At 39.5% G+C, this 18,627-nt stretch overlaps 1 long non-coding RNA gene across 1 annotated transcript in view; it reads left to right on the top strand.

Annotated features, from left to right (window-relative positions):
* LOC143690877 (uncharacterized) overlaps window positions 1-14,311 on the top strand; it is a 36,711-nt gene extending 22,400 nt beyond the window's left edge. The window contains exons 2-3 of the long non-coding RNA XR_013179238.1: window positions 13,571-13,629; window positions 14,120-14,311. This is a non-coding gene — a long non-coding RNA (uncharacterized LOC143690877). The remainder of the gene's footprint in view (window positions 1-13,570; window positions 13,630-14,119) is intronic.
* Window positions 14,312-18,627: the final 4,316 nt, after the last annotated feature.

Genomic DNA, 18,627 nt, shown 5'->3' with positions numbered 1-18,627 from the left:
CTGATGCTTTTTAATTCGGTTTTGTTTGTATAAAGATGAATATATTTACGGCTTCTGAGTTATCTCTAAGTATAAATACGTTCATGTCCCAGTCATTTTGATGTGTAGCAGTCTTGTTTTCTAAGTAGCTCGTTGCTGTATGTTATTTTTTTTGGTTCCATAATTAAGAATATTTTAAAAACTCAACACAAGACTTACCAGAACTTTCTTTCTCCTCTGGTAAGGTGGTTAGCAACACTTTAGTTCATGGTTGTCCCATCAGTTTGGTCCCATAATGATGATATTGAGAAAATCCTCCATCTAAGCCATGATAAACATGAAGCATAAAGAAAGAAATGGCACGTTAGTGTTTTAAGGAACTTTGGAAAAGAGTTTGATGGTGTCTTAGAATGTTAAACATATATCTACCATATGATTCAGCCGTTCACTCCTACATATTTATCTCAGAGAAATGAAATCGTATGTCCACACAAAGATGTGTGCATGAATGTGCATGAACTGCTTTGTTTGTAATATCCCCAAACTACAAACCATCTATAATGTCCATTTAGCAGGTAAATAAATGAATAGATCATGGTGTAGTCATACAATGGAATACTACTAAGCAATTAAAATGAATTAACTACTAATATACCAATATGAATGAATTAGGCTGAGTGAAAGAAGACAGACAAAGAGTACATACTGTATTATTCCACTTAAATAAAATTCAAAACAATGTAAACTAATCTATAGTGGCAGAAAACAATTCAGTGATTGGGGAAAGGGAAAGGAGGGTGGGAAGGAAGAATTACAAAGGAGGCACATGAAACTTTTGGGAATGATGGAAAGTTCATTATCTTGATTGTGGTGATGACTTTACGGATATATATATATTTGTCACAGCACATTAAATTGTATACTTTTTTTGTACAGTTTACTGAATGTGAATTATATCTCGATGAACCTATTGGAAAAAAACAAAACAGTGCACTAACAGAGTAGGCAGCATTGAGAGGTAGAAATCACAGAGAATTTCAGATAACTTGGGCTTCAATTATGGTCCTACCATCACCTTGAAAAAGTTTCTCCATTCTCCACTATCTTCTCCAGACTCTGCTCATCCTTAGCTACCAGCTCTCCCAGCTATAGTGACCTACCTGGTGTCATGACATAGATCCTCACCCCCAAAGTTTCTGACATCCTGATCACCATATCTTTTTCTTTTTTTTGCATGGGCAGGCTCCTGGAATCAAACCCATGTCGCCAGCATGGCAGGCGAGAACTCTGCCTGCTGAGCCATGGTGGCCAGCCCCACCATATCTTTTTCATACCTATTCCTATCATTTTCCATCAGGACTGACTACACAATTTGTGGGGCCCAGTGCAAAATGGAAATTGGGGTCCTTTTGTTCAAAACTTATTAGGAATTCAATATGGTAACAATAGAGCATCATATCAAGTACAGAACCCTTTAAAGTGTAAGGTCCTATGCAACTACACAGGTCATACACCCTGTTTACATTACAATTGGGTAAGAGAGCACCAAGAGGCACCCAAGTGGAGCCCCTAGATTCCCAATGTATTCCTTCCTGTCCTCATTATTTAATAGCAGTTCTACCTTCTCTTGATGATAAGGGTCAATTACCCTGGAGGACAGTGACTCCAGTCACTGCTGGAACCTAGACACAAGGAACCCAAGCTTCCCAGGTGGAAGTCACCACTTATAATTCAACGACTCCCCTTGCTGTGTCCCCTGGTAGAAAGTCCAATCCTTTTGGTACCCTCTTAGGTACCAATCCTGAAAAACCTAGAGAAAGCACAAAGTACCCCCATGGGTCATTGAGAGTAATGGGACCACTCTTACTATCTTCCTTTGGTTTCCAGATCCATGTATTCTTCCTGTTGAGGACACAATGGCATTAAAATTCATCTCAATTCAATGCGTATGCTTAACCCTGGAGGATCTGGCCATTTAATTCCGCCATCTACAATTCATTAGAATGATTTACTGAGCCTTCTGAGCTCTACTGTCATTAATGTGGTATATGTGGTTATGGGCTCATTACCAGATCTCCTCTGCAGTAAAGTAGGGTCTGTGGTCTGACATGATGTTATGTGGGATTCTAAGTTGGTGGAATGAAATAGTGTGTAGAAGCCTGGCTTTTGGGAGTGGCACCTGACACTCTGTTGGTAAAAAAGGCAAGCCCATATCAGAATACATGTCATGTTCTCCTAAGAGAAATAAACAGTGGTCCTTCCAGGAAAGAAGTATTCAAACTGAAAGTAGTCAGTTTGTCTCCTTAGTAACAGCTCCATGTTGGGAGTTCATATTGATCTCTGTTGTTAGCTGGTTGGACAATGGAAAGCTGTTAGTGGGATCAATAACTAGATCAGCTTTGATGAGTGGTTGTCTATGCTGTGGGGCCCACATGTAGATTCCATCTCTGTTTGTGTGACCACCTCATTTATGTACTTGTACTGCCGGAACAAAGGGGCTGAGAGAGGCTGGCTGACTAACTAGCCAGGTCATTTTGACTTGTTGGTTATTTAGTCCTTCTTCCATGGTAGATACTTTCTGTTGGGCATTAACCTGTGGTCCAAAGACCTTCACACTTCAAACCCACTTCAATTTATCTATCCACATGCCTCTATACCAGGTCTTCTTGCCCCAGTTATCCAATGTTTTTTCTTCCAGACTCCTAACCAGCCAGCCAGGCAATTTGCCACTATCTGTAGCCTCTGGCCATTTCTCTTTTCACACAAAATGGATAACCAGATGCACCACCCAAAGTTCTGCCTATTGGGAACATAGTAGCAGGTCAAATTCCATCTATTCTATCCATGGTCTTTCAAGTCCACTTCTATGTGAAGCCTTAGTACAGTTGCCCTTTATTTTAGCTTTCACCCACAGGCTGAGGTGACCCACCCATAAACCAAGCTCTGGTTTTCCCCTCCTTCTTCAGCTAGTTCAAAGGGATACTCATGCAACCATAAGCTTGAGATGACAAAGAGACACTGTTGCAACAGTGGAAGGTGTCCTGGGGTCTGTGCTACCTACTTATACAACTTGATTATATCCACTGCTCTTTTTTATGCTCTACCCTGCATTTTACCAATTCCATCTTAGAGTGGATTGCTCCTGGTCCCACCAAACTTGTGACTTGGTGTATCTGATAGGATCTAGCTCATGATAAGCAATTTTAGCCACACGGCCACCTAATGTTCCGGCATTCTGTTTCTTTCAGGACCAAGAGGCATGTCAGTTGTTGTTTTACAAAAGATATGTAATTTTCTCTCTTTTTTTTTTTCATGGGTAGGCACTGGGAATCAAATCCACATCTCCAACATGGTAGATGAAAACTTTGCCTGCTGAGCCACCATGGCCGACCTGTAATTCTCTTTTGCTTTGGGTGTGACTTTGCTCCAGAGCCCTAGAGGCAGGCCTGTGTTGTAATTTCATCGATGGGGCTTGACATAAATTCTACACAGCATTTTTTCCCAACAGGGAGACTTCAAAAATTTATGGGTTCTGCTAGATCCCATGGCCCCAGGGGCAGAGTGTGTTTGCACCAAAGCCTAAACCTGCTACAGGGGTCTTTCCCACTCTGGGCCCTACCTAAAGCCTTTCATCAGTCAGGATATGGGCCAGAGCAATATCTCCAAGCATGGAATTATGTCACCTCCAGAACCCAAAGGGCTCACCAGGCATTATGCTTACTACTTTGTAATAGGAGATGTAAGATACAACATTTTGCCTTTAATTTTAAAGAGGATATCTTAGCATATCCTAAACAATTTATGGATATTTCAGAACCTGAAGCTGTGCAGAGTTTATCTTCCACCTTTTAGAGCACATGTCTTATCAAAGTTTTAGCCTGCTAACCTTTTTGCTCATCCAGCCCAATCAATACCATTGATTTATGACCTAGCCTCCATGGGCCCAACTCTAACAGAGAGGCCACAATGACACTTTGGCCAGTGTAATTTGGCCAGGGTTCAGACATTCTGTTTAAAAGCTCTTTAAATATCTTGGTAGTCCCCTTTCCCCACTGTACAGTTAACCTAAGTAAATGATCACCTGTGGCTTTGAAGGAGGCTGGAGGAATACTTATCTGTTATACCTGCCATGGTTGCTACAAAGCCCATCTTCCTCATTAACTGACCATGTCTTCCTCAGTGGGTTCTCGGTCTGAAAACTAGATATGTTCTGAAAATTTGGGAAGAGATTGTGACTTTGTATTTGGGGATAGCTTCCCTCACCCTTTTCTGCTCATCTGCCTTTTATTTCTTCTACTTGTACAAGCTGAGTGGTACCCATGCCACTTGCCTATCTATTTTGCCCTGACAGATGCCATGCTATGTGTACTAACTCTTTTACAGCTTGTAGATAAGCCCCCTTGGATGTCACTCCCACATTGCCAGCCTTCATGATTACCAAGACCCCCTAGGTTCTGGTGGGTAGACGCTGACACCTGGCCTTTACTGTTTGGGGGTCCAATCATCCCTATTATTATCAAGTTTTGTGACAGCCTCTCCTATTATCAGCTCTGACCTACAGAGGACAACCACCACTTAATATTTTGGTGCTGTCAATGTCTCTTTCACCAACATATTCTTTGTGTCCTTGGTAAGTTTATTTTATTTGACTTCACATGGAACACAATCATCTAGTGGGGCTCTTTGGCTATAAAGAGTATATCCATTCCACTATAAAGAGTATATCCATTCCATTGTGCTCAACTCTCAGAGCCTTTTAAGCCTTCCTCCACCACCTGCCATGGAAACATTAACATTTCTACTTTGCTTAGCTCAAGCCATTGCTTTTGTTATGCCTTTAGGAGCCATCCTGGTATCACATTTACACCATTTCCTATTGTCCTTGCCAGGGTATTTAATCTCATCTATTAGGAGAGCACACCCAAGGCAAAAAACTCTTCATTCTGCACTTTTATTTCACAGATCCCTTGACCAAACACTCTGCTTTAGTTTCCTAAAGCTGACAAAATGTAATATACCAGAAATGAGCTGGATTTCATCAATGGGGATTTATTAGCTTATCAGCTTTCAGTTCTGAGGCTGTGAAAATGTCCAAATCAAGGCATCATCAAGATGATATTTTCTTACTAAAGACAGGCTATTGGTGATCCAGGACTCCTCTGTCACAAGGCAAAGCACATGGTAGTATCTGCTGATCTCTCCCTTATCTTCGGGTTTCCTTGCTTCCGACTTCTGGCTTCAGTGGCTTCCTCTCTGTATCTATGGCTTCCTCTCTGTCTCAGCTTCTGTGTGTTCCTCTGAATTGCATCCTATTATAAAGAACTCCAGAAAGAGGGTGAAGACCCACCTGGGGCAGGCCTCAGTTGAAATAACCTAATCAAAATTTCCCACCTGCAATAGGTATACACCCACAGGAATGGGTTAGTTTTAAGAACATGATTTTGGGGGGTACATACAGTTTCAAACCATCACATACTCTCAAAATCCAATACTGCATACATTGTCCCAGCTCCTGCCAGTACATAATGGTTAGGTCTTAGAGTGCTTTTTACATATAATCCTTTCCCTTCCTTATTAGGCCTGGTATATTTCCACCCAATCCTAGTTACAGGCCTAGTTGCCAGGAGTTAAGATGGAGTCAGATCCTGAGGGGTGCACTTGTTGATTTTTAAGGACAATGAGTTTGCATCTTGTCTCAGCATAGGGGTAGACTCACTCTTAATAGGGACTGTAAACTGCTTCTACAGGTTCAAAAGATACTGTGCATTCCAGAGAAATAAAATCTTTGATGTCTCTAACCCATGTGTCAGGACTCCATATTTTCCCTAGGGGGACTCAAACCTTCCTTAGCATAATTGACCTTCCTTGATTGCGGGTTTGACTTTCTTTGATGTTCAGTCACTCAGACTATTAACTCTGGGTTGGCTTTTCTGCTTTCACCACCCTCCTATATTGGAGATGCGGGAGATTCTTAGTGTGCAGTCAAAGAAGCACTCTGGCTTTTGCTCTTGGATTTAATTTGTCTGTTACTTGCCTTTAGCTATTTTTTTATCTCTCTGTAGCTTATCGATGGAACTTTGCAATAGTCATCCAATACCATTATCCTTATATCTAACATTCCATTTATTTCAAACATCTGATACAAACATTAGTGCATTCCTGTCCACTGTCATTCCATCCCAATAAAAATTTTAATAGTTTGGACCACCAAAGGAGCTGTTTTTCATCTACCTGCTACCAATAATAGGATGAGGTCCTTAGTGCCAAGGAATTAAAAAGTGATCCAGTTTTAAAACCTATCATATCTTCTGCTTTCTCTAATCATCCTCAGCAGCAACCATTGCAGTTTGGTTCTCAAAAGTAGATGCTGAGAAAATGTATGGGGTGCAAGATGTTTATTAGGGATCAATATCTGTGAAAGGGAGGAAGAGGAAGCAGAACCAGGCAGAGAAAAAAGTTGGACAAGAATGCAACAGCCAGCAAACCCTTGACCAAACTGGCAGGGATCTCTGGAGCAAATATTTCCAGGCAGAATCATCTCAAACTGGACCAAAATGGCTGGGTCGTTTTATTCTCACCTTGTCCAGTAACAAGATGTGGGAAATCCCTGTAAGGATATGATATCAAGTAAGGCAGGTCACTGCAATTCAGTCAGACCACAAAAGAATTGATAGCTAGAGGCCGTCTGCTGACTGTACTCCATGAAGATGGACAACAAACAAGTCTTTCCTTGAAGGGGATTTGGGAAGCACATTACTGTGTCCACCACAAAGCCTCATTTGGCATGTAAGCAATTTGATTGCCCAGAAGTCGCTTTACTGTGGAAGCCTAAACTAGACTATGCATACAGATCACTTGGAATGGATCAGAAACTATATGAAGAGAGAGTTGTCCAGCAAGCCCTCAATTGTCTTAACTCTCTATTGCTCCAGATTCAACCCTGTCAGATTGAAATTATATGAGTCCACAAGCCAGAACTAACCAGCTAGGCTTTCTTGAATTCCTGACCCACAGACAGGATAATATATGCTTGTTCTTGGGCTAGGCCGCTAAGGTTATAAGTGATTTGTTATCCAGCAACAATTAACCAGAACACTAACTCAGTCATAGAGCTTAATCACTTTGATATTTACTGATTTTAACATTACCTCTGCCCCAGATCTTTCTTATTTCTAATCACTGCTATTTTATATAACTGTTTTTTTTTTTCTGTCACTCCATATCTCTTTTCTTCTTCTGGGACTGTAATTGCATGCACTTCAGGCCATTTGATCTTGCTGCACAGCTCAATGATGTTCTCAGTCTTTTTTCCCTCAGTGTCTTATTTAAGATAATTTCTATTTCTGTGTCTTTCATTTCACAATTCTTTTCTTGAACAGTATCTAATCTGCTATTAATCCTATCTAGTGTATTTTTTATCTTAAGAATTGTACTTTTCATATTTAGATATTGGATTGAGATCTGTTTTACATCTTCTGTTTCTATCTTAATTATGCTCATGTTTTCCTCTACTTTTTGGTCATATGAAGTATAGCTATAATAGCTGTCTTAATGCCTTTTTCTACTAATTTTGTCATCTGTATCATTTCTAGGCTTCTTTCTATTGATTGATTGATTTTGGTTCCCATTATGTGTTATATTTTCTTGCTTCTTCATATGCTTGTTAATTCTTATTAGACACTAGACATTGTGAATTTTACATTGTTGGATGATGGATTTTTTTAGTATTCTTCAAATAATTTGGGGCTTTTTCTCTTGAATGCAGTTAAGTTACTTGGAAATGCTCTGATTTTTTCAAGGTTTGCTTTTAAGCTTTAAAGGCAGAACCATAACAGCTTATAGTTTGTTTCTGCTTTACTCCATTAATGAGTCAATACCCTTCTAATGACTTTACTCAAAGACATACGTGATAAGTCTTTCCACTTTATATAGTGTGACCATGAACTATTCCCAGCCCTGTATGATCTACAGGTTTGTTCCAATTTCTAGTGGTTCCTTCTTCAATCTCAGTGGATTCTTTATGTGCCTGCTTTGATCAGGTAAAGACTTGAAAGAAGCTCTCTGAGGATCTTTAGAGCAATCTCTCTCTCTATTTCTCTCTCTCTCTCTCTCTCTCCACCCCCCCCCGCTCTGTGTGTGTATCCCCCATCCCCCCATCTCTCTTTTATCTCTCTCTCTCTCTCTCCCCACCCCTCCCTTCTCCCACTTTCTCATTGTGTATCTCTCTCTCATCTCTAGGACTATATCCTGAGAATTTCAGCTCACTTAGCTTCCCCAAACTACACGCTAATTTCTCAACTCAAGTTGACACCTGAGCTCTGTTTCAGTTCCCTTCCCTATGCTGCCACCATCAACTTTTATTCAGGCAATAACCTGGGACAGTCATTTGTTTCTCTTCTCTCAGAGATCACTGGTCTGAATTGCCTTCTGTCCAATGTCTTGCATTGCCATTGTTTCATATACTTTATCTGATTTTAGTTATTTAACACAGGAGGGTAAATTCAGTCCCTGTTGGTCCATCAGGATCAGAAGTAGGAGTTCCAGCATTGTGCTTTAAAAGCCCCCATCTTAAAAAACAAAAACAAAAACAAGAAAACTATTGCTCATTTGGAAAAATAAATCAGTGAACAATAAAAAAAGCCCCAACTTAGCTTTCTTTGTTACACAATCAGCATTCTGGTTGACCTCTATGCAAACAGGCTACTTTCTGTGTGAGAGCTATAGCTATGAACCAAACAGGAACCCGAATGTATTGCATGCCTAGTTTCTCATGTATCCCCAATAACTGATATTTTGCATGTCCTTGGGCATATGTACCATGGTAGGAACTACTGATTGAAAGTACTGGTAGAAAAATAACCTGCAAAAACTAGAGGTTACTAAATGATTTCACATTTTGATCTAGTTTGATCACAGAATATTGATTTACCCCTTCTTGCTAATGTATTAGTGAAGCAAATACCATGACTACTTTGGCTCATCACAAAATAAACTCTGCATGAAGTTAGATCTCCTACATAAGCCTGTGCTTGATGTGTGTGTGTGTGTGTGTGGGTATGATGTGTGTCATACTAACATGTGCAACTGAGGCTGGGAGTTGAGTGGCAAGAAACCAAAGCAAAATGTCCACACTATCTACTTTATGGTGCAAACTACTTTATGACATGTACCATATGCCAACTGACTTTAAATACATTGTCACCTTTAATCTTCACAGTTATGCTGAAAAAATAAGTATAATTCTTATGCTCATTTTACATTTGAGGAACCTGAAATTGAAAACAATGTCTTCAAAGTCACACAGTGGATCTATGATGAAGCGAAGTTTAGAATACATATCCTTCTCCCTTCAATACTTACACTTAACCACTGTGCTCTCCTCGTTTTTAAGTTTTTGCTTCCTATAAAGGCTTAGAAGGATGGTAAACAGATGGTTGGACCTCAATAAGTACTTTTACATTCAACAAAGGCTTAAGATAGATTACTGTCAAAAATATTTTTAAAGTGCTTGTTGTGTCCACAGCTCTTCACCCAATTATGGTGCCTAGCACATATTATTTGCTTTATTTTAGTTTTTTACTTTTTTTTAAACTCCAAAAATTTTATTGATATATATTACATATTCACATACCATCTAATCATATATATTGAGTATACAATCAATGGTTCACAATATCATCATATAGCTCTGCATTTATCATGCAATTGACCTTTTTTCTTTCTTGTGAAAAATAACATGTATACAAAAAAGCAATAAATTTCAAAGCACATTGCAATAATTAGTTATAAGACAGACTTCAGAGTTTGGTATGGGTTACAATTCCACAATTTTAGGTTTTTACACCTAGCTGCTCTAAGATACTGCATATATTACTTTTAATATGTGATGTTAAATACTACTATCATTTTACTTTACAATATGACATGAGTCAAGTTTGTTGGTGGGTAACATTTTTTATCTTTATTTGCAAGCATGATTTGGCTATTTTAACATAGGATGCTGTTTTTATTTTATAAGAAAGGGTAAAGCATAGCTGAAATGGTAAGGAACACTTCTTTCAAAAACTTCTTTCTTTGTAACCATGGAAGTCGAATTATTCAGTCCAAGAGGGAATAACTTTCCTCCTTACATAGATTGAAGATAAAATAACCTGGAAAAGATAGACAGCCTTCTGAGTGTTGACAAACCTAGGACAAGAAGAAAGGAGAAAGGAAGTGAATCTTGTTTTTGCTAACCCAGTGTCCATTCACTTTTAGCCTGTCAAGAGCATCCTGACTTTTTGATGGAGTGCTAACATTCTTCCACTTTCAAACGATCTGTTCTTGGAAGCTCACCTGATCTCTCAACAGCAACCCAAGCTCCAAGAATGGGCATATGACCTCAACCTAACCTTTTGATTTATTCTTAGCCATATTGCACAGTGATTTGTTTTATACCTGATTTGTTTCATTTTTTTTAATTAGAGCTGGGACAATGTGGCTTAATCTGGGACCTTGGGAAAGAAAATTTTTCTCTTTGCAGAACTGGAACATGTAGGAGAGAAACCTGGCAACCTACCAAGAGGGAGTCAGCCTGAGAATGTCAGTAATGAAGAAGGAAGCTGTAATTTCTTATGATATCATTCAGATTCATGAAACAGCCTCTATTGAATCAAACTATACCCAAAACCCTATAGGTGGACCAATAAATTCCTTTTAGGCTCAAGAGTCATTTGCAACCCAAGAGTCCTAGGGAGAAGGAGACCAAGGTCTACTAAACATTTACTGTGTCTCACTTGCCTTGCATGTATCATTTCATTGAATTGTTATAATACACCTTGGGAATATATTTTAGTCTTCCCCATGTTGCAAATGGGAAAACTGAGATGCAAAGAACTTAAGAAACTTGGAAAGTAGAAAGTAGTTGAAATTGGATTCAATCCTACACCTCCCTGGCTTTAAAACCTGGTCCTTTCCACTACTAGATAATGTATGAACAAATGTATATGAGAAACTCTTTTCAAGTGGGTTGTATGGAATGCACACTAAACATTGGAGGTGATGCTTAGCTTTTTATTAATCTGCCACACTCTAACTTCAGTATGATCTTGAGCATGTTTCCTCCTTGAATCTCACGTTTTTTTTGTCTATGAAATAATGGGGTTAGGGTTAGATGTTCTTGATCCAAGATCTTTCCAGCCCTAGACATATAGAATGCCACTTCTTAACTATTTTCTTGAAATGCTTAATCTAGGTACTGGTAGAACCAGACATTGAAACAAGGCAATAGGCAAAGGTTTCTTCACTCAGTGAAACTGCTCTCCTAATTTGGGCAAATGGATGAGGTATGTGTAATTAAAGCTACAAAAATAAGTTTCCAGCCAAGTTTTACCCTCATTTAACCATACTCTTGGGGATTGATTTCAGGGAGAACAGCGGATGCTGAACCCAGAGTGGAATTTAGCCTGATATGTGGATTATTATAACTTCCAAATGATGTCAGTGCACTTATTTGAGAGACTGAGAAAGTGCTGAGTTTAGTCTGTTTGCCTCCATAAAGAAAAAGTGGAAACCTCTGGGATAGGGCTAAGAAGAGTTTTGGCAGAACAAAGCCATTTGGGGACAATTGTACTCAACTCAAGTCAGTTTATTGTTGTGGGCTTTCTTTCTGATTAACTGTTTTAAAAGGAAATACTAGCCCTGTTCTTGTTAACTAACTCAGAGAAAATGAACTTGTTCAAAAGTTTCATCATCTATTAATCACAGAACCACAAAGGTTATAGAAATTGCAACAACAGCTACAAGGACTCAAAGAGTTAACTGATCGTTCTGGAGAGAGTGGGCAAACCAATGAAAAATTATTTAGACAATACAACCCATAATCAAGTTTGTGTTCTAATTAGCCTAATGGCTTTGCATTCCTGTGTACTTTTGTCTGTGATAATTAGCCTCAGGTTGGTGTTCTGATTATAGTAAGATGGTATTATGTCCAGGGGATCCAAGATTGACAGCACTTTACCTTGATTCTGCCACCCCCTTCCCCAAGAAGTTCCTAAGGAGATTGGACAAGAGTAGAATGGATTCTAGAGTAAGGAGACTTAGTTTCAAATCTTTGCTCCATCATTCACAAATGAGGAAGATTAAATGAGTTAATTCATGTAAAATTCTCACTGTTTGGCATGTAGCATATATTTGATAAAGCTTATTAATCCTGAAGATGTCCTACATTAAGGAAAGAAGATCAAATGTAAACAAGATAAAATTCTGCTTCTATTGGGACCAATTCATGGTGTGTCCAATGTGGAACTCTGGTAAGACTGAGAGGGCAGCTTGTAAGAGTCTAAGTGCCTGCAGGGGCCCCTAGTTGTCAACTGCAAATCTTAGGATCTTATAACCATCTGATTGGGCTGTATGATTCAGGCACTGGTGTTTTCATGGTTACGTTTAGAAAAGCATGCAAAGAAAACCAAAGACAAGACTAATATCGATTGGTAAACATGACCTGTTCTATGTCCCTGAATCTGGCCAATCAGATAAGCAACTCCTCATCATCTAAAGGGGGGATGGAGAGGGGCAAGAAGGAAGCACAAAGAGAATTAGACATTCTTCTACCCACAACTCCCTTGCTTTAATGATTCTCAAAATGTGGTGGGTGAGCCATCCACATCAGACTCACTTGGAATATTTGTTAAAATGCAGATTCCTGTATCCCCAGAAAATATATTGAAACTAAATCTTTGGGGATAGGGTTCAAGAATCTGCATTATAAAAGTTCTCTCAGATGATTGGGGGAGTGATGAGAAGGGGGGAAAATTCAACTTCTGCATATAGAGAATTCCTGATATTCTCACAAGCAGTGGGAACAAACAAAGTAATAAGATAAGCTATCAATATTGGGGTTTGTTCATATGAAACTTATCCCTGCAAAGGATAGGCTAATCCTACTTAAAATTAGGCATAAGAGTCACCCCCAGAGAACCTCTTTTGTTGCTCAAATGTGGCCTCTCTCTCTCTCTCAGCCAACATGACAAGCAAACTCACTGACCTCCCCCTCTCTACATAGGATATGATTCCCTGGGGTGTAAACCTCTCTGGCAATGTGGAACAGAAATCCTAGAATGAGCTGGGACTCAGCATCAAGGGATTGAGAAAACCTTCTTGACAAAAAGGGGGAAGAGAGAAATGAGACAAAATAAAGTGTCAACGGCTGAGAGATTTCAAACAGAGTCAAGAGGTTATCCTGGAGGTCATTCTTATGCACTATATAGACATCCCCTTTTTAGTTAAGGTATAATGGAGAAGGAAGTGCCTGAAAATGTAGAGCTATGCTCCAGTAGCCATGTTTCTTGAAGATGATTGTATAATGACATAGCTTTCACAGTGTGATTGTGAAAACCTTGTGTCTGATGCTCCTTTTCTCTACCTTATGGACAGATGAGTAAAACATATAAATTTAAAATAAATAAATAATAGGGGAAACAAATGTTAAAATAAATTTAGTAGATTGAGATACTAGTGATCAATGAAATGGAATGCATGAATTTTTTTTCTATTTTCTTTTTATTTCTTTTCCTGAATTGATGCAAATGTTCTAAGAAATTATCCTTTGCAGGGACAAGTTCCATATGAACAAACCCCAATATTGATGATCAAGAATGGAATGATCATATGGTAAGAATGTTCATGTTTGTATGTTGTTATGTTTTAAAAAAATTTTTTTAATTAAAAAAAATTCCCCCAGGTGAACCAAAATTTGAGAACCATTTATCTAACTCACAGTAAAGTCAATGAAAACTAGAAGTTATATTGTGAAACACTTTTTGAAGTAATCAAATTTGAGCAGGAACCATACGTTAATGTGGGAGAGGAGCTATGAGACCTTCACAGCCAGGCCTACAGTCAGGGTGGAAACCTCATGGGGCAGGCTGGTTGGGGTTCTGGCCTCACTGTGGACTCAGCCACCTGAGAATGTGGACACATCATAGGGCTTGCCTGCATCTCTCTTTCCTCATGTGTAAGGGCAGAAAGGAAGCTCTCCTTTGCTTTTTTTGTTAACAGCAAATAAGCTGATATGTGAAAAAGCTTCTAAAACTTACATAACCCAAGAAATTATTTATTCCTATGCACACAGAAAAACCACCCTTCCCCATTTCTCCTGCAGTTATGGACAATCAGAAGTTTGTGTCTTCCCCACAACAGGCTCTCCACAAAAATCATATTCACCAGAGAATTGCAGACGTCATTTCATTTGATTGCAGAGTTTGATTTGTCACAGGATGGATGCACACAACTGATGGGAAACTACTCTGTCAGTTCAGATAAAAACTCAAAAAAAATCTGTCATCTCTCATTTATGTCATTAAATAGCTATTGCCTTTTGACTCCATTGACCTCTTTGTGAGCTCCAGGCCTGGACTTCCAGTTGCCCCCTGGGCATCTCTGTCCAGATATGTCTCTGTCTAACTCCAGAAGCTCTGCATATCTGAAACTGAACTTCTCATTTTCCATCCAGAAATTATACCTCCTCTTGTCTTCCCAATTTCTTTTAGTAACTTCACCGTTTTCTTGGCTGCACCAACTCAAGAACCTAGAATCAACTTGGACCCCTCTGTATCCAATCAAGGACTAAGCCTCCTGGGTTCCACCTGCAAAGTCTCTCTCTCACACATGTTCTTTCTTTCCAGCCCACCACTAATGCCTTCAGTCTAGTCCCCTTCTATCACCACTTTGGATCATGCACATGGCTACCCAGTAATAAAAATGTTATAAAATGAGACCAAGGCCCATCAGAGTTGTCATTCTTAAATAAGTGAGCATAACATAAGACATAATTTGTATTAATGCATATGTACTTGCTAGTAGACAAGACCTAGGGGAGGGTTTTCGGGTATTCTACCTATGAAATCTTTGCTTTGGAATATCCTTAGGGAAGCTTCTGGCTGAAATTGAGGGCAGTATCTCTCCTGAGATGCATCATAATTTTGGTTGCTGTTTCTCCATCATTGTATTCTTTCCTGAAAACAAAATACACTACATAGAGATCTTTGATATTGTGTTTTTGTCCCATGAAAACACCCTAAGGATCCAGAACAGGAAACTGGAAAGTGCGGGTCCACCATGCTAAGCCACCATGCTGACCCTGGCCTGCTTCCCTCTGAACTTCTGGTTGGACAATATGGAAAATTAAGTTATTTTAAGCCAACACTGGTTGCCTTTTCTGTTGCTGGTGAATAAATACAATTTAAGAGGGAAAAGTTGGAGTTGGAACTGGAACCCAAATCTATCTGACTCCAAAACCTGTTCTCTTAATCACTACTCTAAATTATCTTATCTGAGTATAGAGAAAAGATGAGATACCCAAACATGGTCAGAGAGCATTTCCTAGCAGCTGATATCCTGCGGTATTTGCTTCCAGGTTTTCAGTGCAGGTGGCCACTCTGAGGCATACTCCACAGCCAATCAACTCCAATGTTGATGCAACTTTATGCAGTTAGAAGCTAATACCACCATGTCCCCAGTAGAGGTTGGAGTAAGCCACATACATTATTGTGTTTTTCACATTATTTGGTTTTCAAAACATGCCAGTTTGCCCACACATGAACCAAGTCACACAGACCCATCATTCCAACCAAAAATGGCTTCTGGGAACAGCTCATCCACTCTGAGTTCCAGCTGTTTAGCAAGAACACAGTGCATATGGCCAACTCCTTGAGGACTGTAATCCCTAACATCTGTGAGAAGGAGGTCTGTCTGATGGTTCCACTGTGAACTGACCCGGTCAGCTCCTGCACCTGGGTTAAAGGGATAGATCTGCCTTTGACCCGTATGTTCTACTTTTGCTGTTGTAGGAAACCAAATAACTCCTTTTAGCAAGGGCAAGAAAAAAAAGAGGGTTATAATCCTTGTCTTTAAAGATTAATCCCACTAAGTGTAAGATGGTGGAAACATTCCCCACCCTGTAAAAGGCAGGTCATGGCTACTGGGGTCTGGCCAGCAAGGATGGTGAGGAAGGTGATGTCCAGCTCTGATGGCCCTGTCAGCAGCACTCAATGCACATGACAGGCCTGGAATCCTGTGGCTCTTCTCTGGGATGTCTCACCCAGAATCCCACCTCCTTCTGCTTTGAACCCAAAGCCAGAGCCTGAGGCCTCGTGACACCTCCTGTGCTCTCAGTCAATGCCACGCTACTAGATAAGTGGCGCTTACCAATGCTCTGGGAGGCCTGGGTCTCAGGATTCCCCTTCCGGTACCCGGTACCTTCAGCCATAGCAGCCCAACTGTGATTTTCTAGATTGGACTTGCATATTAGATAGTTTTCAAATAAAGCATTTTATACATATATATGTATATATGTATAAAACATATATATAAAACATGTCAGGGATTATGCCTTTCCTTTGCTTCCCGTGACTTCAAAACTCCAGCTCTGTCTGAGGAAAGTTTATGAAACCAGGATTTAGTAATTGAACTCATGGCCTACATTAACATTTGATCCAGATGGTCCCTCCACTCTGGGTGACAGAAAGGAATCCTCTTTGCCTCATGTCCTAAGGAAACAAGCAGCTCTCATCTAATTTGATCTGTGTCTATATCCCATGGCCTGGCACCAAACTAGAAACACAGATAAAAATAAAAACATAAGGTGGGCAGTTTCTTACTAATCAGAACCTTGCCTCCAGAACAAACCTAAAGGGTCAGAATGAAAGAAAACATAGCAGTAAAAAGGGGGTCGGGGAAAGACAGAGACCAAGCAGCTGACTAACTGCAAAGGCATGCACCATCAGTTTTTATCAGGTTTGACATGGCATCCATCCTTCTGCTGAAGGTCCCATTCTCCAGTGTTTACATTTGTCACATCTTTTTTCTTTCCAAACAAAAGATGCTTGACAATCTGAATGCCAGGGTACCTCAGCCATCTGTGCACATACATTTTTGGATGGGAAAAGGGCAAGTGAAGGGCAATGGCCACATTTTGGAGGTAACGATATCCCCTGAAACATGTCCAGTGCAAAAACAACATTCAGAGCCATTATCTCCATCTTACAAAACCAAATTAAAGATTCTATCACCCATTACAGGAGTCAGGGTGCTACAGACCCCAGAACTTCAAGAACTGCAAAATATATCTGAAGGCAAACGTAGTGCTTTTGACTTTCTGCCCAGACTAATAAACGTCTTCATGTTTGCGAAATTCTTGTTTCAGTTTTGGTTGTCCTACCCTTGTCTATTGGGTGAACAAACAGCTTGCATTTCTCCTCTCAGGTGTTTATGGCAGTTAGGGATTCGCCTTTGTTTTTTTTTTTGTGTGTGTGTGTGTGCACTCATGTGCTTGCATACATGAACTTTGACTATTAAGAGCACAGGGTATGAACCTTGCATTCTTGGATAGAGTTTTGGTCACAATAGCTGAGTCTGATCCAGTTTATTTTCAGTTTTACAAATAACTTCAAACTGACAATCAGCTACTTGCTTGTGTTTAATCAGACCTACCACAACACCAAACCTCCTTAGTTCAGCCTATCAGTATATTTTTTGGAATTTGTCTTTGTTCTGAGCAGTCACAAGATATCACTAAGACAATATCTGGGCCTTTAAGGGATTGCCAAAGAGAACAAAGAGCATAAGGTAGGGTTTCTCACAAATGGTTGGGAGAGGGAAAAGAGAGTAATGGGGTTTATGAACCCCTAAACTTAAATGTAGTTTTATGTATAAGTGCCTGTGTAAGTTTTTCTTGAAAATGGCTCTTTAACTTGCAACACATTCACAGGAGGTCCTGAGACCCAGAAAAATGTTATGAGAGAGAGGGAGAGAGGAGAGAGAATTGCTTAAGTGCTTAGCAGTATAGGTTCTGGAATTAGGTGGAATGATTGTAAAGAGCCGAATCTCACTAAACCTCAGTTTCTTCTCTAGTGAAATGGCAATGACAACATGGAGTTGCTGTAAGATTAAATAGAATGATGCATGAAAGCATTTGCCATGGTGTTGAGCACATAGTAGGCCATCAATACTTGCTAACTATCATGAAGAAGAAAAGAAGAAATTGGAATAGGACATTTTATTTTTAACTTTTTTATTGTATAGTATAACATATATACAAAGTAAAGAAATAAAAAAGCAATAATTTTCAAAGCACTCTTCAACAAGTAGTTACAGGACAAATACCAGAGTTTGTCATGGGCTACCATACGATCCTCTCATATTTTTCCTTCTAGTTGCTCCAGAATATAGGTGGCTAGAGGGCTTAAATACTTTTTTATCATCACAATTGACTTTTTTGTGAAAAATAACATGTATACAAAAAAGCTATAAATTTCAAAGCACAGCATCACAATTAGTTGTAGAACATATTTCAGATTATGACATGGGTTACAATTCCACAATTTTAGGTTTTTACTTCTAGCTGCTCTAAAATACTGGAGACTAAAAGAGATATCAATTTAATGATTCAGCATTCATATTCATTTGTTAAATCCTATCTAACTCCACCATCACCTTTGAACTTTCCACCCCTCTCTTTAGGCATGATTGGGCTATGGCAATTCTAAATTTTTCATATTGGAAGGGTCTGTCATTAATGTGGGTTAGAGAGATGGAACTAGCTGATGTTCTGGAGAGGCTGGGCTAGATGTCAGGACTTATCTGGACCAGGGACCCATCTGGAGGTTGTAA

This window comes from Tamandua tetradactyla, chromosome 7 (assembly GCF_023851605.1).
Source record: "Tamandua tetradactyla isolate mTamTet1 chromosome 7, mTamTet1.pri, whole genome shotgun sequence".
In the NCBI taxonomy this organism is placed as follows: domain Eukaryota; kingdom Metazoa; phylum Chordata; class Mammalia; order Pilosa; family Myrmecophagidae; genus Tamandua; species Tamandua tetradactyla.
Note: the sequence above shows the minus strand (reverse complement) of the source record. Positions and strands in the feature narration are given on the sequence as shown.